At 44.9% G+C, this 25,405-nt stretch overlaps 1 long non-coding RNA gene across 1 annotated transcript; it reads right to left on the reverse strand.

Annotated features, from left to right (window-relative positions):
- Nucleotides 1–363: 363 nt before the first annotated feature.
- On the reverse strand, nucleotides 364–19,429 carry LOC140683653 (uncharacterized). Its single transcript, XR_012054867.1, has 3 exons — nucleotides 19,117–19,429; nucleotides 18,733–18,872; nucleotides 364–1,391 (listed from the first exon to the last, which is right to left on the reverse strand). It is a non-coding gene; the product is annotated as an uncharacterized lncRNA (long non-coding RNA).
- Between the last annotated feature and the right edge of the window lie 5,976 nt (nucleotides 19,430–25,405).

The following is a 25,405-nucleotide window of genomic DNA, read 5'->3' on the forward strand; positions in this document are numbered from 1 at the left end:
GAGACTGTATTGCAGTGAATGCCATGCCTTCCCCAGAAAAGGATTGGAAAGTCATCCTCGTTTCCATGGATACCCTGTAACAGGACTGAAAACAAAGCTGAAGCTGTACTTTTTGATATGGCTCCCTGAGCCTCCCTCTTTGTACTTATGCACAGGGAAGGACAAACAGCCTCTGCAGCAGGACATGAGGCGGTCATGTCCACATGAAAATATCCACACCTGTGGCTGAGCAAGACTGGAAACTTTGTCAAGGCACCTGCTTTTTGTATGGAAACCCCAAAGAGGCTGAGCAGTGCAGGGCTGTTTCTCCCTCCAAATTAAACCTAGTTGAGTCCATGTTTTATATATGACCTTGAGGAGCTATTTGAACATATAGATTTAATTTCTTCTCTCCATAAATGTCAGCATTATAGGCCATGCTGAAAGAAACCACAACAAACACAAAGAAAATAGATAACGCTTTGTGGGCAGCATATAACTGGTGATATTCACTGCATAAATCTGCAGCAGCTGGGCTTTGTGTCGTGGTGAACCACATCTGCTACACTGCTGCAGGCACAACCACATGATCCCAAAGCACTTGTGAGTCCAGCTCAGTTCTGAGTTTCTCCTTCCACCAGAGATGCAGAAATCCAGCTCCTTACCCACTGGAAGAGGCTGATGTCCGACATTCCCTGCTTTATACACCTTTGTGCTTGCTGGCTTGCAGTTCCTGGGCACAATGCCCACTTTTAAGAAGCCATACTCTGCTCTGTGCCAGGCTGCTTGCTGCTCTTTCTTCTTCAAGAAGATGCTCCACATGACTTGCTGCAAGCTTGATGCTGATGAGTACAGCCAAGAGAGGGATGGCTATTTTATTCTTCAGTGGCCTCATGTAGACTTCATCCCAGAAATATTCCCTGCAACAGTGTTGCAAACCATTTCCCAGACAGTCACATCTCATTATTCATCAATGTGATCTCATGGAAGTGTTCAGAGAGCTGTAGAAGTCCAGGATTCTGTTCTACCAGCTGCTGGCTAGGGTAGAGCTAAACCTGCAGGCTCCCTACTCTTAGCACATGCCCAACAACACCACTGCCTCCCCAGTACTTCTGTGCCTTGTCTTCATCATCTGTGACATTATTTGAAAATAAAATGAGAAAAGGAGGGGTATACTAATGTTAAAAACAGAGAGATGTCAACATTGATGGTATGCAAGTACTTCAATAATCCTTGGAAGAAACTATTTTGTTGTAAGGAGCTTTGATTATTCTGTTGAATGGGAAGAAGCTTTGTGTGGATGCAGAAGGATCTGGTGGAGCTTGAGCCCTGGTTCTAGCCAGGGTTTCTGTTCCAAGCTTGGCAGCGCACTCTAGGGCACATCAGTCTCAGAGTTTCAGTCTGAAAATCCCCTGGGAAATGGAAAGCACAGCAAGGACTGGACCCCACAGCACAACCACCACATTGCTTTACCCCAGTTCTGGACCTGGACTTGCAGGAGATTGAAACGTTTCATGAGCAGAAGTCAGCACAAGGGACAGAGACAGAGAGTTAGGAATATTCAAGATAACAGTAAAGTGTAGCATGCCAAGATTTTCTTTCAATATTGTCTACTGTCATTTAGTAATTGTATGTACACACACGTATGCATGAGATACAAAGTGGTGGGATGTGGTTTTTGGCATGGGCTTCAACAGATGCATTACGCACAGAGGAAGAGGCACAAAGTCAGCTGCTCAGATCATCCCTCACAAGTGCCAATAAAGTCTTTATACCGTGCCATTAAGCATTCACGATGCACCATCTGGACTGCAGGAAAGCTAATTTTGGAATGTTTTAAACACAGCACTTTATAATCTCTGGTGCATTAGTTTCCTAGTTACCTGGAGGGCAGTTTTGCAGGATTCGGAGAGAAATGGTAAAAGGCACAAACAAACTCAATCTGTAAACTAGGTGGGTTTAAGTCCTCCATCCTGGACTCATGCAAAACCCCTAAGGTCTCTATCACTGGAAAGTTGCAGATTGTCCCAGCCCCAGTGGATAAGCTCTCCTTTTCCAGTCAAACTGTGGAATTCCTTTTTCGGTACTTTTTTACACATAGCTGACGTTAGCTAGATATTCCTAACCAGTAACAATGGAGAGAGAGACCAGAATCCTAAATGACAGAGCAGAGGAGGAGAGCGAGGAGGAGAAGGAAGGAGCCAGCAGGTGGACAGGGCTGTCTGTGCAATCAGTGTCTCTTTGGACTGGTTTGGGGCTCCTCAGGTTCCAGTGATTTTACTAGCTGCAGCAGTCAGCACTACTTATTCCTCCCCTGCCTGGGCAGTGTGTCCCACTCTCCAGATACACAGCCTGCACCACCCCACAGCCTGCACCACCCCACAGCCTGCACCACCCCACAGCCTGCACCGCCCCACAGCCTGCACCACTCCACAGCCTGCACCGCCCCACACAGGCACCGTGGTTCATCCTCTGCCACCCCTCTGGCTGGAAGGAGCTACAGGGACAGGTGAGCTGCCCGTGTAAACTGGATCTACTCTTCCAACCTGAAAACAGGCATTTTCCTTTCATTCCTCTGAGCACAAGGGTGCACTGCAAGGAGCCCCAGCATTCTGCTTCCCTCCAGGCCACTCAGTCTCAAGTCTGCAGGCAGGAGCCCTCCAGCCCTTGCTCTGATTTTGTAATCAGAAAAGCTCTGGTTAACCCACCTGATCTATCCCTGCTCAGGCCAGGTAGAGTAATGCTTTCCTTGGGTCCTTGTCTGCAGCGCTTTTAATACCTAGAGGCATTTTGCTGCTGTTTCTGCTGGCTTGGACCCATTGCTACCTTAGTGAGATCTGCAATTTCATGGAACCTTCCCCTCCCAATGAGGGTCATTAACACCCGCAGAGCCATAACTGTGCACACACACACACTCACACATCTTCAGGGGAAAAAAACACCTGGAAATAGGAACCACATATATAAAATGGCCATGTCTCACATATTAAGTGTGTTTACTAACCAATAACATTTTGAATAAAAATTTCTTGCATTTGAGGTTAGCAAAATTTTCTATATTTTCAGAGTAGTCGAAATAGTTGTCAAGCTAAAATGTTATACCTTTCTCTTTTTCTAGCTTCTTTGCAACAGTTTATTTGCCTTTTCCACTTCACATGTAAGGAAGCTCAAATTTGGCTTTAGCTGAGGAAGGCTTGGGATTTTTATCCAGCTCTCAGCTGTTGTTTTGTGCAGACTTCTCCTTGGAAAGACTCCGCTCCTCCCTTCCACCTCAGAAACTTCTTTCATTTTTAGGCATAGAAAAACCTTCACAACATGCTTGGCTGCTGTCAGTGCCACAGGATGTGTCCTTTTTGCCACACCACTGTGAGGATAGTAGGGAGGTTTTGCCCTCTGTGCTGGTGCAGAGGAAAGGTGCATAGAGAACACTTTGTCCCTGAAGGGGGGCCTGCATAGCCACAGCCTACCCTTGTCCCTGGTTGTTGAGGTGTTATCTCCATTCCAAAAGCTGTGATGGTACAGTGATATGAATTCCTTAAGTGTATATGTGTGGGTAAATATAAAAATAAACTGAATTATGGTTGTCCAAGATGTATAAGGAAGCAGCAATATGAGTCAATAAGTTGTCTCCTATTAGAATTGCTCCCATCCTAGTGTTATGATTAAATCATGGATAAGTCAAAACCAACTGCTCATAAGATGTAACATCAGCCTTCATTTGTGGATTCCCCTTTTACCTGCACTGATTCCCTCGGCTGGGTGCAGCACTGAAGGAAGATGTGCTGCATTCTTTCTCAGGCATGTATAGGCTCATGTCCACACTGCAGAAAGCTGGGGGAAAGTACTGTATTGAGGGCTGGTTGGAAATATCATCAGAGTTTCCCAATTCAATTAATCAGAAATTTAATTATAGCATCCAGGGTTTGAGCAACCACCCCAGATTGCAAGATGTTCTTCAAGAAAGGAGGTGCAGCTTTATCATTTTAATGATGGCAAAGATAACTCCCACTTTCCTCTGCACTAAACCCCTACAGTCACTTCAGCCCTTTTCTACCTGACTCAAAGCACACTCACTCCCTACCCAGCACCGGTCACATCCCAGTGCACGCATCTCTGTGATTTCCAGATCTGAATATTTGTATGGGTCTCCCTGGTACTTTCCCTGCTTTTCCCTTCCCCTTGGAAATTGCAAAAGGGGAATCAGAAGCAGGAAACTGTCGATTAGCATTGCTAAAAAATAGCCTAACAAGGCTATCATCAGCTGGAAATGAGATGCTTCCCACACCAGCAGCTGCATGCTACTGGGGATATAAATGTTTGTATCAGTCTTCTCAATAGTAAATTATGCTGGTCCCCAGTTGGGTGTGGACTAAGGCAAAGGGGTCTATGCTGCTCTGAGACTTGCTGGAGTCTGTGGTCATTGGATGCCCCCTTTCCCCCAAACCTGCAACTGCAAAACCATCCAGAAGATGATAACCACAGCAGAAAAAGGAGGGAGACATCACACAGAAAGTTTGCCCATAAGGGAAATTTCAAGGGAGCATAGGGTTTTTCTAATAAACCTTGGTATGGCAAAAGGTGGGAAAAAAAGTCTCTTTTTCACTTTTTCAAGAAGTTTTACTGTTAGTTATTTTGTGTTGGTCTTCCTCCTACCCAAACCTCACCTTTTGCTGAGACAAGGTAGGTATAATCAGCTCTTTCACAGACAATATTTTTCAGTGACCCCCAGGGATGGCCAAAGCTTGCCCAACCAGAGAGGAACAATCTGGGCTTGAGGCATTGCACTTAACCACATCAGTGCACTGAATAGCAGTCATCCTCCAAGCATGGACATACTTCCCTCAGTGTAGGGAAGGCTGTGGTCCAGGACATCTTTGAGGAATGGAGACAAGGGATCTCTGAAGGCTGCTCTTAGAATATCAGGTTTATTTGGGATGGTGAAAGGTCTTGCTTGGAGCTGCCAGACGCAGCACATGGCAAGGCCTAAGGGAATGGGGGAGGGGAGAGACAAGGGGTAGAGAGGATGCTCCAAGAGAGGGTGGAAGTTCCAAGAGAGCGGGGATTCCAACAGAGGGGAGTTCCAAGAGAGGGGAAGATCTAAGAGGGGGGAAGATCCACGACGGAGGAAGTTCTAAGAGAGGGGAAGATCCAAGAGATTGTCTGGCCCCTCAGAGACCCCTTATCAGGGGGCTTCAGGGTGGGCTGGAACAAGACTTGGGCCAATGGGGTTACAGACACTTGATGTTTCAGGGGAGGGTTACAGGTGTGGGATGAACCATACATTTTGGGGGTTGAGATGGAACAGTCCATTTGACTTTTGGACCTATCTTAGGTAAGGTTATTGTCCAGCCAGTAGGGGGGATTGTTTTTATCCTGGCTGTACTATTGTAAATCTTTTGCCAGGCAATTATATTTATCCATCCTTTCCAACACCTCAGTGCACTCAAATACTAGGATAATTTATCAAAAGATGAAACACAATGCTTCATTAAATTATATTTGTATTTTATGTATTGGCTGTGTGGTGGAACCCTCAGCTTCTGCAATATCTGGAAAATCTTGTGGATGCAAAGTGGAACACAGACTTGGACCAGCTCACAGGGAGATCCCCATGTACCCCTGTCTTTGAACCACTGCCAGTGAGGGGTGCAAAGCCCATTGTGCAAAGCCAATGTGCTTTCACATTGTGCCCTGTCTTGTGATGGGGGCTGCATTTCACATTCACCTTGCTCCAGTCTCAGCCCTCCTTTGCTTTCATCACCTGGGCTGCGGGTGTGAGGGGAAAGAAAGGATGTTCAGAGTCTAATAAATGGCTCAGGAGATGCTGGAGCAGCAGCTGACCAAGTCTGCAATGTTCAGAGAGTGACCTTGCAAAATGAAGCATGGAAATGGGTCAAAATTTCCAGTAGTGAAAGTGCTTCCTCAGTTTGTGGTTTTCCTCGTGTAAATTCTGTGTAAGGATGTGGAAGGACTAGGGCATAGCATTAGCACATTGTCAGCCTAATCACACAATAAAACCTGCCACAGTGTAGCCAGAATAACCATTTATGGAGTGAGATGATGCTGAAAAAAAAATGTTGTTTACAGCTTAGCATCTCCTCTGTCTGAAAATCTCCCAAAGAGGGGAAGGAACTGAGAGAGGATGCATTTGGTGATTTAATGTTTAAATAAGAGTGTGAAATGGTTATTTCTGTGTCCACTCAAGGGGGTTCAAGATTTGTTTCCTCAATCTCCCTGCAGCCACCCTTATGGGATGAGCACATAGGCCTTTGCCCTGGGTGTCTCCTGAAATGGGTGCTAGCAGATGGGAAAAATCCATGGGAATGGGATGCTTGTCACACTTATAACGGCAGTGGAGTGGGGAGAGGTAAACCCACATTTTCAATTACTTATTTCATCAGGACTGTGTTATTAGTGTCTAGATAAAAGATGTGAGTCTACCCAGTCAATGGCTTTAAGAAGAGCAGGCACTGTGGAAGGAGCAGATCCCAATTTTCATATCTATTTCCAGCCCTTTGTAAATCTATAACTCCTGGTCTGAGTAGGGTGGTGGTAGGGTCTTACACACACGGCTGCACAGCTGCAGTAGCAGTAACATACTACCAGCCTGGATTTTACATGGAGCAAAAGCCTTTGACAAGGTCCCCCAAAACATCCCTCGCTGGATGGAGAGATATGGATTCAGAGGATAGACTGGGTAGATAAGAAGTGGTTGGATGGACACATCCAGGGAATTATGGTCAACAGCTCAGAGTCCTGATGGACATCAGTGGCCAGTGGTGTCTTCAGGGGCCCATACTGGGACCAGGGTTATTTAATAACTACATTGATAATGTAGATGAAGAGCTTGAGTGCATCCTCAGCAAGTTTGCAGATGGCACAGAGATGAGTGCTGCTGTTGGCACACCCGAGGGGTGGGATGCCATCCAGAGGGACCTGGACAAACTCAAGAATTGGGCCCATGGGAATCTCATGAGGTTTAGCATGACCAAGTGCTGGTGCTGCATCTGGGTCAGGGCAACCCCTGGTATCAATCCAAGCTGGGAAATAAACAAAAAAAAGATTAGCCCTGCTAAGGACTTGGGGATGACATTCTGAGCCATCCATCATTTAATCCTTTTAGAATTAGGAGCTATATAAATAGTCAAAGAAATAATATCCTGTTTATTTTGATTAGTTTAAAGAAATTGATACCTTCTTTCAATTACTAGAGCTAATGGTATCTAGCTCCTATATGAGGAAACATTCCCTATTTTCCAAACAAATTGCACGTTTGGGCTAATCAACCATTGCATAACCTCTGCAAGGTAAATAATTATGCAGAGTAGCAGGGAGCATTTAGAGGCAAAAAAAAAAAAAAGAAATTAGAAATCACAGCAGTAGAAATAAGACTGTCAAGGCTTCCTGTGCCACCTGCAGCACTGTGCCCTTCCTTAAAAAATCCTATATAGGTACCCAACTCCATTACATGTGCATCTACCGCAGCCCAGTGTTTGCTCCTCAGTGAGCTGTTTACTTTAGGTGTGCTTGTGTGCATCCTCCAAACTGCATCTACAGCAGCACCCAGCAGCCCTGCAGACCAGTAACCCCTGGAGGAGTTAGGGCTATTCCAAAAGGCATGGAGGGCCATGCCACCCCATACTGTGGCAGTGCCCTGAAATGTTTTTGCCTGACTGGTTTTTACCTGTCCAGGCACTGCACAGCAGACTGCACAATACAAAATGAGACATCACTGCTTTGATTAGTGTATGCTTTTCACTCTTTTAGACTGTTGAAAATGGTTGCTTCATAAATCTGACTCTGGATTTATCTGCTTTCCTATTTATTGTGAAGCCTGCTGTGTCACTTCCTTTACATGTTGTGATGCCTGGAATATATTATTTCAAAAGTGTTTTTCCTGAAAGTGCTATTTTCAATTAAATAGGCATGAGCAAGAGCAAATGTGTTCTTGGGAGCTTTCAGACACAGTGTCTGCTCTAACATAACATCACAGCTGCTGAAATGCTACCCTCAAATCCAGAACCATTACAGTGACTGGAGAAATGTCACCTAAGAAAGGCAGTAAGGTTGTAATGGACACAGTACAGCCTGTACTACCTACCATCACCTACTCACCAGTGCTGCCAGACAGTGAGCACATCTTCTCCATCCAGTTCTTGGAATATGTGGCACACTGACAGACTGCTGCTTGCCATAAGAGATGGTAGCAAACAGACATGGCCTGTCAGCAGCCTCCCCTTCTGTGCTCCCTGCTGCTCTCCTCCTCGCCCTCCCTTTATACCTCCAGCACCAAGCCCACGCTGTGCAGTTGTTAGCACCAGGGGAGACTTGTTCTGAGCACTTCCTGACACCATTTTCTATAAAGGTCAGTACCAAAGGTCAGAACATCCAAACCTGCCCAACTTTTCTCCATCTTCCTCAGAACACAGCAGGGTTACTCAAATAAGCTTATACCAAAAGTCTGCAGAAGGGCAGTACTAGCATCATATGCATGAAGAAACACATCATAGTGTGGGAAAGTACCAGCATAATGATGGAAGATTTTTGAGCTGCCTCACTGAATTCTTCTGGAGGGATTTTTACTTTTTGCTGACTTCTCAAAGGCTTTTCCTACCAAGGGGTCCAGCAAGGTGTTTTGCTGGATCAATATGCTACTACGTAACAAAAATAACACAAAGCAATTCAACACAACCCACACTGGACTGAGTGCAGAACTGGCCATGATCCAGACTGCCACACTGGGACAGCACAGCTGTGCTGGAGCAGCAGTGCCACCCAGGAGAGGCAAGACCATGTTCAGGGTGGCAGGTCAGGAAGTGGTTAAACAACATGTGGGAGGATAGGACCTGAAGGCTGGAGGATGTGGACTTGTTCTCAGGCAGGAGCACTTCCAGCAGAACACCTTTAATTAAGTAGAAACAAGAGCAGGTCTAGGTCTCCCTCCACTTTTGCTGGTGAGAGTTTAAGGTGGGTAACAAACAGAAGAGATACAATTAGTTAATTCTGAAAATCTAATTAGCACTATGTATTCTTTGGAGCTTCTTGGGAGAATCAAAGCAGCCACGCGCTCCCTGTCAAACCCTGCTCTTTCCTGGTAAGTTGGCCTTTGCTGGCAAAAGCTGACTTCATATCTACCGATGGCTTTGTCCTTCATGTCCACCAACAGTTCCTGAGCCCAGAAAAGCCTTGGGTACTGTGGGCTTCAGGAGAGGCTCTCCCAGACTATGGATGTGGCATGTAGCTGGAGGCACAAGCCTTCCCCATCCAGTGAGAAGCTACAGCCTTGTCTCTCTCATGAGTGAGACAGACTTGATCTGTGCATGATGGCTTTCAGAAACACTGTGCACATCTGGAGCAGCTGGAGACCAGCTCTGGGGAGGGTGATTTATGGAACCCCCAGAGGGACAGAGAGTGTTTGGGAACCAGAAAGCAAAAAGCCATTATCTACATGCCTAATGCCTTTAGTCAGAAGGCAGATTCCCTTCTTCCAACACTGTTAGCTTCCAGGTACCACTGGGAGGATGAAATCCCTGTTCATATGGGGTAAATATCCAGCATACCCAAAGAAGCATGAAAAAGCTCACAAAGCGTGAGAAAAACAACCCTTCCACACACAATCCCTGCTTTCTCCTTGCCCAAGAGGAAATGTTGGTGTTTTAATAGGTAGGAAGCCTCACTTACCCTGGGAAGCTGCAGAAGGAGGCTCCAAGCTCCTCGCTTCCCCTTGTCTCAGAAGTCATTTCTACCTGAACTCAGAGGGAAGACATCACAACACCACAAAAACACAAAGACCATTGAGATTGAACCCAGGAACTTGCATATTTTTGACAAGCCTGTAGCTGTAGCTTACTGAAGGACTGTGTAGCACTGTGCATAAGGGGCAAGGGGATGCCCAAACCTCTTGTGCACACTTTAAGGCTATTATTGGAAAAGTGTGAAGAAACTTCAAGCAGACATCATCTGACACCAGCAATCCTGGCTGGAAAGCTGGATTTGACACACAGCCTTGCCAAAGCACTTGCAAACTTTTTGGCATCGTCACATTGAACATTTCCAGGGGATGTGTGGCCAAAATTATAAATGGAAGGACATTAGCTGGGATGGACAAACCCCAGGTAGGCCAGTTGCCCACACTGCCCTTTGTAGGGTTCATGTTCATGCCTGCACCAGTGGCAGCCACTGGGACAAGTGAGGACACACACCTGGCATCAAACTCATCATCTCAGATCACAAAACTACTAATAAAATAAAATAAAATAGCATAACTTTAAAATGGCTATCCAGACCTTATTTTTGAAGAGGAAAAATGCTCCTTTTCAGGCTAAGGAGCTTGAAGGATGGATTTATTAAGTTGGCCTTTTTCCATGAGGCTCCAAAGATAATTATAATTATAATTATCGTAATTCTTAGTTCATGTTTTAACAATCAGCATTTAATGACCACTTGGAGCAAAAGTCTAACTGAAAATCATATGAATTGTGGCTGAAAAGTTATGTCATGAGGCCAAACAGTCTGGTTCCACGGATTTGCACTATTTCTTGGGACATCAGTAAATACTAACACAAAAACCTAGTGGCTCTGTTCCATTTTATATCTCAGACCAGACCACTAATTTTGACATCTACATTCACAAAGATTGTGTCCCCAAAATCAAACATCTAAGAATAAAGGGAAGACTAATGAAAATCTAATAAAACCAAGACTTTTAGGGAAAATTACTTTTTTTGAATGCTAAAATGTGTTACGGATGTTTCACCCATAACTGGGAAGGGAAAGAACAAATGAGCTGCTCTTCTCCAGCCTACCTCCAGAGTGTAACCAGGGCTTGCCAATGACAGACCTTCCCTTACACAGGCATATTTTGTAATTCATATAACACACGATGGCAAAGAAAACCTGCCCAGCTGCTTGGCAGGCTGAGATTCACCTCCCTTTGAACACGGCATGTTGGCTCATGGGGACAGCAGCACTCCTGCAGGCCTTGTGTGCTGCAGTGCAGGAGGATGAGCAAAGCTTTTTGAGGATAGATAGTATTAAAAATAATCTGAGCTGAAATTTTTGCATCCAGACTTGCCAAAAGTTCAAGGATGCTCAGGTCTGAGGTTCTCATTCAGTCATGTCTCTGGAGACCTTAGAAACCCGTTTACTCTGCAAAGAGAAAAACAGGAAGCAGAGACTGTGTCACCCCCGGGGCCTTTCCTCCAGCTGAGCCGACTGGTCCGGGAGAGATTATTTTGGTTGCAGGCACAAACAGGAGGAACTTTCCTCTGCTCTTTAGTTACAGCTTTTTCTGTGGAGCACTAACCCCCTGACAGGAGGCAGTGCCTACTTGCAAGCTCTGAGCCCAGCTGATGGAAACCCAGGGGCTGCATCAATGGTGTCTCAGGCTCATAGGCATTTGGAGGTAGCCTGCTTGGGGCATCTTTTCTGCACCGAGGTTCTCACCTGGGCTAAACAAACAACTGAGAATTTTTTTAAGAGGAGAACTGAGTCTTGGCCCACCCTATTGCTGGCTCTTGTGTCTTCTCTTCCAGGTGACTTAAATATTCAGGTCATTAGGGTTTATCAGCAGGAAAACTCACAAAACAGGACAACAAAGTGCTTCTTGAAAGTGAATTTATAAAATCCATATATGTGTCAAAATTGCATGCGTAGTCTAGAAACCACAGCACGCAATTCAGGGAGCTAATCAGCCAAGCTGTAATTGCAAACCCTTGCATCAGGCAGCTGAGTCATGAGATAAAGTGAGAGAATTGGGGATAAACAGCAAGAAAATCCACATTCTTGGCTTGGAGAGATGCAGAGCATTTCTAGTTCCCTTCCTGGCTGCTGTCAAGGTTTTACAAGTAAATAACCAACATGAATAATCTATGCATTCCATGTACACTACTCCCATAGAGTAGTTTTAATGCAGAGAGGGTTTAAGGGATTTTGAGAAAAACTGCTCAGAGCTGTTTCAAACAATTGCTAAGTATTAATGTCACATTTGCAAGTCCTGGTGTTTCCCTGGTTTTAGCAGAATAACATTTTCTGCTTATTAAGGGCTCATCTTCTTGCTCTAGCTGTAAAAATACTGGGGACAGATGCTAAATTGCAGGTAAATATGCTGCTGTGCTGGGTAATGGCCTTGTATTAGATGTAATTGAGACAAACACTCTGTAAAGCCAGGAGGCTAAAAATTTGTCTTTCGTTCAATCTGCTAAATAAGGGTTGCTGAATAAAATTAGGAAAAATTAGAGCTGATTCATGGGCTATATGCTGGCCAGAAGGGAAATGAATGCATAACGAATACATTTTATAATAGGTAGTTCAACCAAGTCTAGTATCAGAATTGCTCATGCCATGGCAATATGCCTTTATCCTTTCTCTGCTTTTAAGATATCACTTGAAGTATTTAGTTCTTCTCCCACTCTCTCCAGCTAATATACGAGGCTCATAATAACACATCTGCTAAATTTCCAGTGTGACCAATCCCACATATGCAGAACCCTCTGTGTCTTATGGTTTCACAATATCAGGATTACATGTTTCCAAAAATCCTCTTTCAAACGTGCAATTTGAAGTGATGGTTTTAGCCACTATTTTCTGTCTGAGCTAGCTGGTGGCCTGTGCTCTCCTGACAAGTGGGGAGAAAACCTACTCAAAATTAGAGCTTCTGTAGGGAAAGAAAATTAAATCCTCTATAAGAAACTTCAGAGATACCTTAATGGATGAGGGAAACGCTATAGACGTGGTTTACCTGGACTTTATTAAAGCCTTGGACACTGTTTCCCACAGTATTTTCCTGGAGAAACTGGCTGCTCATGGCTTGTACTGATGTGCTCTTCCCTAGGTAAAACACCGGCTGGATGGCCAAGCCCAGAGGGTGCTGATGGATGCAGCTGCTCCAGCTGGTGGCTGGTTGCAAGTGATGATCCAGGCTTGTGTTGAGGCCAGTCCTGTTTAATACCTTTATCAATGATCTGGATGTGGGGATCGAGAGCACCCTCAGTCACTTCAAATTGGTGTCAGGTGACACCAATTTGGGTGGGAGTGTGGATCTGCTGGAGAGTAGGAAGGCTCTCCGATGCTCACCAGAAATCTGGGAGAGTGGTCTGGGTTAAATGCAACAATAAACCAACCAGCAATATCCAAAATGTATACATTTTCTAAGAGCCCTTGAGACGCAGGTTCACAGCACCTTCTTTCTTTTCAATAGCAAAGTCCTGTTCTGTACTCTGCCAGCAACACTATGATGCAGCTGGACTATGAAAGTCAAAGGAAGGTGTTTACCACGACTGAGATGAGCAATGGGCCACATCAGAGCAGAGCTCAGCCTGCTCTGACCCCATCAGCTCCATCACAGGTGTGCACACACTCCCATGCCCCAGGCAAGGGCTGGCATCATGAGACATGAGTGCAAAGCAAGCAGTGCAGACACCTCCTTAAGTCCCCAAGGGTTGTCTTGTATTCCCCACCAAAATCAACCTTGCTGTGATTCTTGGTTGTCTCATATGAGAGAAGTTTGCATCACGGCCTCTTCGTCATTGTGGGTGTCCTCCCCTTTCAGCTGCATTTATTTTTCAGGGTATCAAAGCTAGGAAAAGCAGGGACAACTGAGAGTCCCCAGGAATATCACAACAGAACACAGCTGTCAGTGCATGAGTGAGGTTTTAAGGCAGGCATACCCAGATGGGGATGTTGACTCTGCAAACCATCCTTACCCAGAATTTTTGTCTCAGAATGCGGCCTCACCCCTTTCAGACATATTTGCCAGGTATTCCTGGGAAGGAGTTGTGCTGTTGTGACATGCCTGGAAAATCCCACATTTGCTCATGCTAGTAAGTCAATCATTAAAATATGGAATGTGAACCCAGGCTTTAAGTGATTTTACAGTATGCTTAACTGGTTTCTTCAGAGAAGCAGCACAGCAGGGTCTTTACTTGACCTTCTCACTCCACACCTGAATTTTTTTTATTATGGAACAGTTGGTTTTTTATGTTTTGGGTTTTTTAAAAAAAGTTTGTTTGTTTGGAGTCTTTTTTTTTGTTGTTGTTGGTTTTTTTTGGGTTTTTTTTTTTTTTTTTGTTGTTTGTTGGTTTTTTTGGGGGGGTCTGTTTTGTTGGTGGGTTGGGGTTTTTTTTGTTTCTTTGGGCTTTTTCTTTTTCTTTTCTTTTCTTTTACAGGGATTTTAAGCTGCAAAGCTCTTCACAGAAGAACAGGCTTAGAATATCCTACTTTGGAAGAGACCCATAAGGATCACTGAGTCCAACTCCTGGCCCTGAACAGGACAAGCCCCGGAAGTAACCCATGTGCATGTGAGCATTGTCCAAGTGCTTCTTGAACTCCGTCAGGCTGATGCTGTGACCACTTCCCTGGGAAGCCCGTTCCAGTGTGTGACCACCCTCTGGGTGAAGAACCATTTTCTAATATGCAACCTAAACCTCTCCTGACAACTTCAGGCCATTCTCTCAGGTCCTGTCCCTGGTCACCACAGAGAAGAGTTCAGTGTCTGCCCTTTCTCTTCCCCTCACGAGGAAGTTGTAACTGCAGTGTGGTCTGCCCTCAGTCTCCTCCAGGCTGAACAGACCAAGTGACCTCAGCCACTCCTCACACAGCTTCCACTCAAGGTCCTTCACCATCTTTTTTGCCCCCCTTTGGACACTCTGCAATAGTTTCATGTCCTTCGTACATTGAGGTGCCAAAAACTGCACACAATATTCAAGGTGAGGCCACCCCAGTGCAGAGCAGAGCAGGACAATCCCTCCCTTGCTCAGCTGATGCTGGGCCTGATGCCCCCAGGACAGGGATGGCCCTCCTGGCTGCCAGGGCACTGCTGGCTCATGTTCAACTTGTCACTGACCAGGATCCCGAGGTCCCTTTCCATGGCACTGCTCTCCCGGCTCTCATTCCCCAGTCTGTCTGTACATCCAGGGTTGCCCCATCCCAGGGGCAGAATCCAGCACTTGTGTCTGATACTCTCCATATGGCTGGTTATTGCCCAGCCCTCCAATTTTTCAAGGTCTCTCTGCAGGGTCTTTCTGCCTTTGACGGAGTCAACAGCTCCTCCCAATTTACTATCACCAGAATATAGAATACAGCTTTCACACTGGCTTCCTGGGCAATGTCTTAGGCTAGCTTTTACTGTTACTTTATAGACAGGTTCTTTTTAATTTTCTTCATTTCACTTCAGTAGTTTGTGAACAGCTGGCTTTAACCTCACAGTAAAAGCCAAGAGCTGTGTATGGTGTCCGCAGCCTCAGCAGATTACCTTGATTTTTTGCCACAGAAAGATCTGTGACTGATCTCTTGCATTCCCTGTTTGCTGCCTGAGGAGTAATTTTTCCCTACCTGTGCACTCTGGCCTACAACATCCAGGTCCTGAGAGCTTATGGGTGGAGGCTACTTTAATATCCTCAGACATCCAGATAATTTTTACAGGAAGATCCCAAATTAGGTTTGTCCTAAAAAATGCAAGGTGTAAATTTGATGAAACATCACAGGTTTAAATCAGTATAAGCCTACCAAAATCAATGAGGTTATTTGGATTCACAGCATGAGGGCTGACTCCATTCCTGCTATGACTACAAAACTTCCCAGTTCAAGCGATGGTGCTTCTTTGATTTTACTGCTTAGGAGCCAAATTTATTTAATATATAAAGAAATTACCTTGGCACAAGAGGAAGAAGGGAGACAATGACATTTGCAGAGTCAGTGCTGCACAGTATAGGGACAGACTGTCCTATGGCAATCCAAAGTAGACCAGGCTCTGGGGATGACTGGGAGGGAAAGCTTGGCCAACACTAAGAAAATAAGTTTAATTTAGCCTGGTAAACTGGGGTAAAGTGGGGATGGTAGTGATCTCCATTAGTGCAGCAAACATTAGGGATAAGGATGATGATTAAGCTTGGGGATGGCACAGGTGGCGTCACCAGTTGCTCTGCCACAGCAAATGGGCTGCTGTGCTCAGGAATGGCTTCAGTCTGAAAATGAAAAAGTGATTCTGGCCTGTTAGAGCTGGCAAAGTCTGAAAAGGCTCCCTGAGGAAGCAGAGTGACAAAAAACACCTATGAATTTGAAGATGGGATTGAATTTGACTGTGAGGGTGGGAGGGAGGGAGGTGGTGAGTGGCAGTGAGGTCCTGCCCATTCTCTGCATCTCACATGCCCCCTTGCAGCCACTGCCAGGCTCTGCGCTGGCCATGGGGTGCTCACAGCCCTTTCCATGCAGAGTTCAGCTCTGCTAACGAACAGAGTCTCTTCTGCAGTTTGTTTGGCATTTAAACACTGCCCCACAGCCACTGGGCTGCCCCAAAGAACCACATCTTGAGGCATGCAGCACAAACTGCGTTCGGACCAGTAGCACTGGAGAGAGTGCCAGTGTTTTGATGCCAGTGCATCTTCCAGTTCCTACAAATCCACCTCTTTGTTCATTAATGTGGACCCACACTGACACAGTTTTTTTCATGAGCAATCTGCTTTTTTTTTTTTCTCTAGGTGTACTGCCTTTTCATTTATTATTATTATTAGCTGATAAAAGTCTGGAGATGTGTATTAAAGACCTGTGCATCTAACTAAGTCAGTAACAGCACATTAGTTTTCTTGGATTTTTTCTGTCTTTAAATGAGAAAAGATTCCTGCCAGGCCCTCTTAAAGCACAGAGAAGATAAGCATAATAAAAATTAAATCAGTGTCAAGAAAACAAGCCTACAGATAATGCAGTCCACAAAGAGGTCCTGGGGAGAGAGCTGCACTTATCTTTCTGGTCAGGTATAGCTTGTGTTTCAACATTAAACTCTTAGTTATATCAAAACTAATACTTGTTTCCATTGAAGTCATTAGTCATTAGCTGTGCTCAGTTGATAAATATGTTATTAAAATGGGGTGCTAATAGAATATTCCACAGCAAAGCTTAAAACACTCAGATTTTCACTCAACAAATGTTTGGAAATATTTAGTGCATGTTTTTCTCAACTGCTTCTAAAATTTGGATGTCTTATGAAGCATATTTACATTTACTATGATGGCAGCATCATCTGATAGAGCCTTTCTCTGATAGAGCATTTGCTGTAGTCCAGGCAATCCCAGTGATGGGGCACTGGGGACCATGCCTGCCCATAAGCAACTGCACAACGTAAAAGCAGCAGATTGGGCTGAACAGACTACTGTGGTTTGATAAATGAGGTGTCTGTGCTCTGTTCCTACAAACAGTACTAACATGCACTGTGTGGTAAAGGAGGAAAAGAACTTCTTTCAACCAGTTTTTTAGGTACAAAAGCAGGTGGAATTGCTTTAAATTTGGTCCTGATGTAGAAATGTGGCCTGTAACTGAAAATAAATGACCTGAGAGCTGCTGAAGGGTCCAGTGATGCTCCTGGTGTATCATTCTGACATGAGCCAGGATCAGGAGGAATGTTGAGAATACCTGGAGTAGGCTCTGTTATCTCTGATTATTTATAGCCAACTGAAGCAGAATCTCTTCCTGCCCCTCATGCCTTCCTTCACCATCGTACATGGGACATCCCAGGCTCAAGTCTGGCCAAAAATATCATGGCCCTGGCTCCATGTGTCCTGCCATTTGTACGAGCTGTAGCACACTGTTGTGGCACATGAAGCTGTTATTTCCTGGGAGCTCCTCCTGGGTCCTGGGAGGAGGCTGGAGGGAGGCTGGGATGTACCCTGGGTCCTGGGAAGAGGCTGGAGGGAGGCTGGGATGTACCCTGGGCCCTGGGAGGAGGCTGGAGGGAGGTGGGATGTACCCTGGGCCCTGGGAGGAGGCTGGAGGGAGGCTGGGATGTACCCTGGGCCCTGGGAGGAGGCTGGAGGGAGGCTGGCCAGGCAGCTCCCTGCAGGCCAGCAGATACATGAGGGGTTTAGGCGTCTTGCAGGTGAGACAGGCACTGCTTTTTCTTGTCTGAAGATCTTCTTGCTTCCTGACTCCCTTCCTGAGACAGACAAAGGTATGGAAAATGCCAGGGCCTGTTCTCTGCAGGGGAGATAATTTCTGTCTCACTTCTGCTTCCAGACTCCCAAGTAAGTAACAGTCATGGGTATTACTACACTTCATTTCATACAAGGTAATTTACCTGCCAACTTTTGAATGTGAAGGTCTTGTTATCCTGTTCTACAAAAATTATCTATATTTTAAAGCAATCTTTTTTCTCTAGTTAAAAATCACACCAAATAGTTTAGATTTTGCTTTAAACATGCGAGGGGTTAAGTATTCAGGATATTTCTGTTACGGCCAGCACTACTTACAGAGTCACAGATAATGAAGAAGCTCTTCAGTAGCATTGCCACTGCAGGAACACTGAATAACAGGAGCTTGTTACCAGCATTATCCAAAGAGTAACAGTGCAGAATATCCTGATCTGGGTATAATCAGCCTGAGCACAAGAGAGTGATTACTTAGAGCCACAAGAGTATGAACACTAATGCATGTAAATCAACCCCAGCCTTTGAAATATATAAGGAAACAGAACATAAATTGGACATAAATTCCTCCTTGGTGTCACTTTGAAGTGCCTCTGGAAAAAGAAAATAATGTAGCCAGGGTATTTTCCAAAGGCCAGGTTAACATGGACTCCAAGAATACAGACACAGATCTGGTAGCATTCAGTGCAGATGAGAAACCTGCTTGCTTAACAAAGAGAAAAAAGTTGCAGATGAAACCAAACATCTTCCTCAAGTGGACGATGTCAGGGCAGTGGTGCGTGTGCCTCTTTTCTGCACTGTTATTTTTGGATGCAGCCGCCCTTCTCTGGAACTGACTCACCTCTACAGGAAAGGCTCTTCCCTCCCCAGGCAGTTGTCTGCATTTTCCTTCCATGGCTTCTGATTTCCTTCTAAGGGTTTGCACCGAACCCCACAGACAGTTTTAGAGCATGACCACTGTGACTCTTTACAAGGAGACACCTGAGCCAAAGAAAACAATAAATGCTTGAACTCTATCCTGCTAATCAGATCTAAAAGCATGATTACAGCAAATCTTATAAACCCCAACAAGTAATTCCTCTTATCCTCACTTTGTGTACTTGGACAGTCAGGCACAGACAACTCAAGTTACTTTCCCCAAATTCATGCTGTGTAGCAGGCCCAGAAATAGATTTTAGATCTAGATAGCCCAGACTGGAAGGGACGAGTTTTCAGTCAATCTCACCTCAGAAGCTGGTCTGAGCTGTCCCTTCTCAGTGCCTTCACTTAGGTTGCACCAGGCAATGAAGTAGGGCAGGAACACTCTGAGCACAAGCAAGACACGAACCTTTCTCTCAGCCACACTGTAGTTACTCTCTCTACAATAAGAAACTGTTCTTTCATGTAGAAAATGAATCCCAGGGATTTAGGAAGCAAGCAGATGCAATTTTCCACAACCTGATGGGAACAGGCACCCTTCAGAAGCTCCAAGGTCCTTTAGCAGAAGCTCTTTGTGTTGAATCTTTCCTTCAAATGCCCAAATAAATTTGTCTTAAAAAAGCAGGCTGCAGAAAACAAAAATCAAGAATCTTAGTAATCACTGTAAGTCTTTAAAAAATAAAGGGAGGGTAAAAGTGCCTCAACAGAGCTCTGTAGTCGGGTGGACCTGCAGGTACCCAGGGGTAGGTGTGTGTGATGGCAAAACCTGCTGGGAATGGGAGATGAGGTCATGCTCTGTTCTGGATTTTTGGGGGTTTTTGGGGTTTATTTTTGCCTTCATCTTACGCGTCCCCTCAGGTGACACACGAACACCTCATATCTGCAAAAGTTTACAAAACCACCTTTTGATAAAATTTTCATTTTAGCAGATCCATCTCCCCCAGCCCTGGACATGCCATAGCATCCAAAAGGAAAGCCAAATGCTCAGCATCGTTCCTCCTTGAGCTGCACCATCAGGTCTCAGCTCACTGAAAAGCCTTCCCTATTTGATCAGAAACCATAACACAATGAAAACTGCAATTTCCTGACTAAAATTCAGATACGAAATCTGCACAGAGATGAAGTCTTGAAGGGTCATATTATTCTCTGGGCTGATCACGTTCCCCTGCCCACTCTTTCTCATCTGAAGATTTTAATGGCTTTAATATGTAAGTGTTTGGAGCAGTCACAGTTTGTAGCTGTCTTTTAGAATAAATAGGAAGTGAGAAGACTTGAGCAGCAGTAAGGTTGCCATAGCAATTGTTTGTTGAAGAAGAGAAATTGCGACAACAAAGCCCTGGAAAACATGTCACTGTGACTGTACCCTTTGCATCAGGCCCATCCAGACTTCAGAAAGGACAGGCTGCATGGGAGAAGGGAGCCCTCATGGCCCCTCTGCTGCTCTTCCTCAGGAGTTTGGGGAAGCTGCCCCAGGGCACGGCTGAGGCAGTGAACCCATGGGCTCAGTAGGAAGTTTTGAGTTTTGAGTGACACACGCCAGAACTTTGCAGACACGTTAAATCACACATGACTCATCCAGTGATCCCATCATTGTATCAACCCAAGTACTTACTTATAAATCATAGATGAATCAGAAGGCATTTGTTTGACTCTTCGAACCATGGAGTATCAATCATATGTTTTGTCTTAGATTTCAGCCAGCAATCACTTTGAAAACAAGTTGATCTCTGGTGTAGGAAGGTTATCTGCAGGGTGCTCTTGTGCTACTCAGCTGAACATTGATGGGCCTCTACCCAGACAAGCAGATAAAAGGAAAATATATCAATGTGCAGTGTGGGGAATCTACTTTAACTTACATGAGAATGTCTCTGAGACCCAAACACCACTTTTACCAGTGTTATCTGTGCAATGCAGCGCAGTGATAAATTCACAGCATTTGCCAGGAGTTTTTCCATGTGTCTTTACATTTGATGTTTTATATATTTCATTTGGTTACCCCTGGCACAAGCCTTTAATGGCTGACTTGCATTATTACTCTCATCTTACAAGGGAAGGGACAAGAACAGAATGTAAATGGGAGCCAAGGTGAGACAGACACAGCAGAGCAGAAAATTGACCTTGTTTCCAGGCTCCATTTTACACAGACCCTGCCTAATAGTGTAAACTCATGGTTCTGCTGCCATTACAGCAGATGCTGCTGGCACTTCCTAGATGCAAGGGTCACACCATGTCTGAGCATCAGCATTTCAGTGACAACATTCAGAGACACCCGTGGGACATTTATATTCGCATGTCAACATCACTGGCCCAGGAAATAATGTTTGCATAAAGAGTTTTAAAATGCTATCTGGAATATCTTAACCACCATAGGACACCCTTCTCTAAATACAACAGTAAAGTGACTGCTGTGCCTTAGGAGGAGGGAGGGAGAGGCAGAGCAGTATCTCACCAGTCACTAAACCAGCAGCCAGCCACACTGGGCATCAAACAGTACTTGCATAATGCCCCCACCCTTCTCACCCACAGGACAATAGCTCAGACTAGAACAGTGCTTCTCTAGTAAGGATTTAAAAGTTCACTTCATGACAATGTCTGTACTATACTACAGTGACACACAAATGCTTCAGCTGTACTCACAAAATACACATGGATGATGGCATATTCAGACCAGGTCTGGTTACCTTATTGAGTACAGCTGGCCCCAAATGATCTTTTGTCTTGAAATAATTGCCAGCATTTTGTCAGGCAGAGACAGTTCTGCGTTGGAGGAGGAAGGTGGACCAGAAAGCATCCCAAGATTTCTTCCAGCTCTATTTTCTTGTGGACTTTGTTCTGGTTAAAAATAAATCCATAGCATTGTATTTGAACTATTAGAGCTTAGGAATCAGAAAAAACTGCCCAGATACTTCTTCAGTGCAGGGAATAGCCAGAGATCCAGTGGTGTGAGATATGCATCAAAAGCTGTGGAAGAGCACCAAAACTGATTTCCAACATAAATCACTGAGCCATGTAAAATAGAAGCCCATGTCCAGTGGTCAGTTATGCCAAAGTCAGAGGGAGATGCAAAGTAACACTTGGTATAAAATCACTGCCAGCATATCACGCAGTGTTGGCCATGGGTTAATAACATTTGCTGTCAGGAAAACAAGGCAGCTGTAGGATAATTCACGCCCACTTGCCCTGTGGCTGTACACAGAACATAACTCCCTCAAAACTGGCTGGTATAGGTGGTTGCTGAGAAAATTTTTCATCCACAAAGACCTCCTTGCTCTTTAAAATTAAAACCAGCTTGTCATTTCAAAGAAATGAAAATCTGGGACCTTTCACATATTCACGAGGTAGTTTCCAAGACAGGATATGAAAAGCTAAGGGTGCACTTAAAAGCCTGCACTAACTGACTGCTTGTGTGAGAGAGGGAGTAGCCACCTTGCCCTAAGAAAAGGCATGTGAAACCTTTAAGAAACTCACTTCATCTGCTTGGACCAGCTCATGAAGGAGCCACACCACGCCAGGGAGGGGCATCCCCAGCTCCTTCCCCAAGCTGCTCCATGGCACAGTGTCTGTGCTGCTCCCAGTACGGACAAACAGCTCACCCACTCACTGACACAAACCCTCGTGGTTACCAGCTGTGCCCAGAGGTGAAGGTCACTGCAATCAGCCCTGCATGTTTGCCACCATTTGGAACCAAACACCTCTCAGACTGTGTAGCAGGGCTATGCAGAGCACATTTCTGCACAGCCCTGCTTCTGCAGCTTCGAAACATTATGTATGCTTGGCATCTTGCTACCTCAACACTGAAACACTGTCATCGGGCAAAGCTACCTCCCTTGAATAATGTACCAAATGCCAAGGAACATGAACCACCCTACAGCAGGAAATTTGGTTTGCTTTAAACAAACTCAGATACCAAATTAAAAAAAAAAATTTTTTTTGCTATAACATCTTTGATAAAAAATATTTATATAAAGTTATCTTTTGGAGGGTTTGAACTACAGCTTTGTCTTTCTTACTGACTCTGCTTCAACACTCAAATGAAAGCTTTTTGTTTCCCTATATTTCTTTTTATAGCCTGGTCAAAGATCACTGCTCTTGCCTGACAGCAGAGCACATATTCTGAAGTCCAAGTCAGAGCCCATGGGTGCTGTCTGTCTGTCAGCACTTGCACTGAGGTCCTTGGTCTCAGAGATGTAAATACTGACTTGATATAAGCCAAGCACCATTTCTAAAGTAGTTTCCAAATCCTCCATGTTAAGGAGCTACAATTGTTTTAGGAAAGGCTTCAGCAAGTGGAGCCAGGTCTGCTCATGGATCAGTTCCTGCAGATATTTACCTGAAAGTAAGATGCTTTGTTCATTAAATTGCATCTATCCTTCAGTGCATTCTCCCTCTAAAATCCAGGTTTATTTTAGTCTTGGTATCATAGGCTTCCTACTGCAGAATTAGTAAGGTACATTAACAGGATCAGAAAAAAAATACCTCAATTTTTGGAACTCTTATGTACAACAAGCCAAGAGTGGGGAGATGCATAGTTTTATACTGTCTCAGCAGGGCTATTTTCTACTGGAAAGCTTTTGGATTTGTCAGCATTAGATTATGAAAATATTTTAATCTCTTAGCATCTCCCCCTTCAAGGTAATCCATCCACAGGAACTCTTAAAATTGATTTTTTTCCCCCTACCCTGACAGAAGGACTATCAGTATCCAATACAAACTCCTGGCCTTGCCCAGCTGTTTCCTGAGTAGTGACTGTGCAGCAGCAGAGAGAAAGTAGGACAAAACCTGTGCAGCATATGGTCTGTGAGGCGAGTGCCCTGTTGTGCAGCTGCTGAGGGGCAGAGGAGCTGCGTGGCCTCTCCAGAGGCCGCCAGGAGCAGCCAAGGAGCCCACGAGGCCATGGCAGCCCAGGGGCCCTTGGGCAGTGACAATGGGCACAGCACTTGGCTGGCAGTGGCACATATGGACTGCTGGGAGCACCAAGCCGCCTCTGCGGCTCTGCACGGCCCAAGGGGCAGGTGAGGGGGAAGCTGGATCCTGTCTTGGCTGAAGAGTGAGGGAGGGTGGCTTTCGCAGTGGCGTGAAGGGCTCCATGGGTGCAAATTCAGCGTCAAGCTAGAGATGTGGGAGTTGTTGCTTTGTCCCTACATCTTAAGGCATTACAGATGACAGAGATGAGGAATGAGGAGGGACCCAGCATCTTGTGGAGAAGAGGAAAGCGAAATTGAGGGTTAAATATTGTGGGTGAAGGGAGTTGTAGCCCAGTAGTGATGTTTGATGGCCTCTAAAATCCAGTGTGCCCATGAGAGCTGGTCTGCACTGGGCTGTCTCTCCAGGCTTCTGGAAACCAGCTTCACCTCAGGGAGCACCTTCGCTGTTTGCCTTTGTAAACACCAGACCCACTGAACGGTGGAGTGTGGATCTGAAATGCCTGCACAGCTCTCTTGAGTCTTGGTCAGGTAGAGCAGCATTTATGCTTTACGTTTTTCTGATGAGTGAGTTTTGTATTCCTTAAGGTTGCTGGCAGACTTTTCCAAATGGGGACTGGGTATCACCCAAATATATTGCCTCAAGCTCCCACTTCATCACAGAGAATAATTAAAAGTGAAACCCTTCTCTTTCTGATGAGCTTCTTGTGAGGCGTTCTGGTTAAGAGTTTGTAATCTTTAACTCCTTTGACCAGGTCTACAGAAAGAAAGTGATGGTGACTCTGATTTCTGTAGCATCTCCTGTAGCTTTGGCTGTGCTTGGCTTCAGGCACAGCTCTGCTCTGGAGCAGACAGGTGTGCTTGAATCCAGCAAGGCACACACAGTGGCACAGGCCACCAGATCACCCAGAGCAGAGGAATTATGTTACCTGTTGCACAACAGCCTCAGGGTACCTAAAAAATAACCCAATACTCACCACAGAAACAAAAGTTCTACAGATTATCTCTGAATGCAACACTTGTTATTTAGTGCATTATTATATTCTTTAAAATAATATTATTGTCTTTACAGGAGAAGAACACCCCAACCACTTTTTCTTAGCAATGATTGCTTTTTTTTCTGTGCTCATTATAAAATTTCTTATATCAGATTGGGATGCTGGGTGGAGCTTAAAGTGCTGTACAGACAAATAGGATTTCATAAGCAAGTATAATTCATTATAACAAGTATATTCATTATAACAAGTATATTCATTATAACAGAATTACCTATTCAAAGACCTCTGAACTATTCAGTATTCACTGCAGGTGAAGCATTACATTTATTAACAAGAAGTATTTGCATGAGACAGCTTCTCCACATTCTCAAGAGGGCATAAAGGCACTACAGTGTGTATCAGCCTGTGTAAAGAAAAGTAGACATACCAAGAAAAAATTAAAGGACTCAACATCTTCAGTTTTGGCTTCAAAGGCAAACAGAGTGCAAAGTTGCTCTTCTTTCTACTCCCACTAGAATGTCCCGGGGGGCTTGTACCAACACTCAGGTTTTGGGGATGAGAGTGGTCCTGGGTGGATGCATGCTCTTCACTCAGGCCCAAGCAGCCACAAAGAAAAAAAAAAGGAGCCTTGGTGGTTTAAGTGCTGCTGGGACTGTGGGTTGGTGTTGCCACACAT

The sequence above is a fragment of the Taeniopygia guttata genome, chromosome 3 (genome assembly GCF_048771995.1).
Source record: "Taeniopygia guttata chromosome 3, bTaeGut7.mat, whole genome shotgun sequence".
In the NCBI taxonomy this organism is placed as follows: domain Eukaryota; kingdom Metazoa; phylum Chordata; class Aves; order Passeriformes; family Estrildidae; genus Taeniopygia; species Taeniopygia guttata.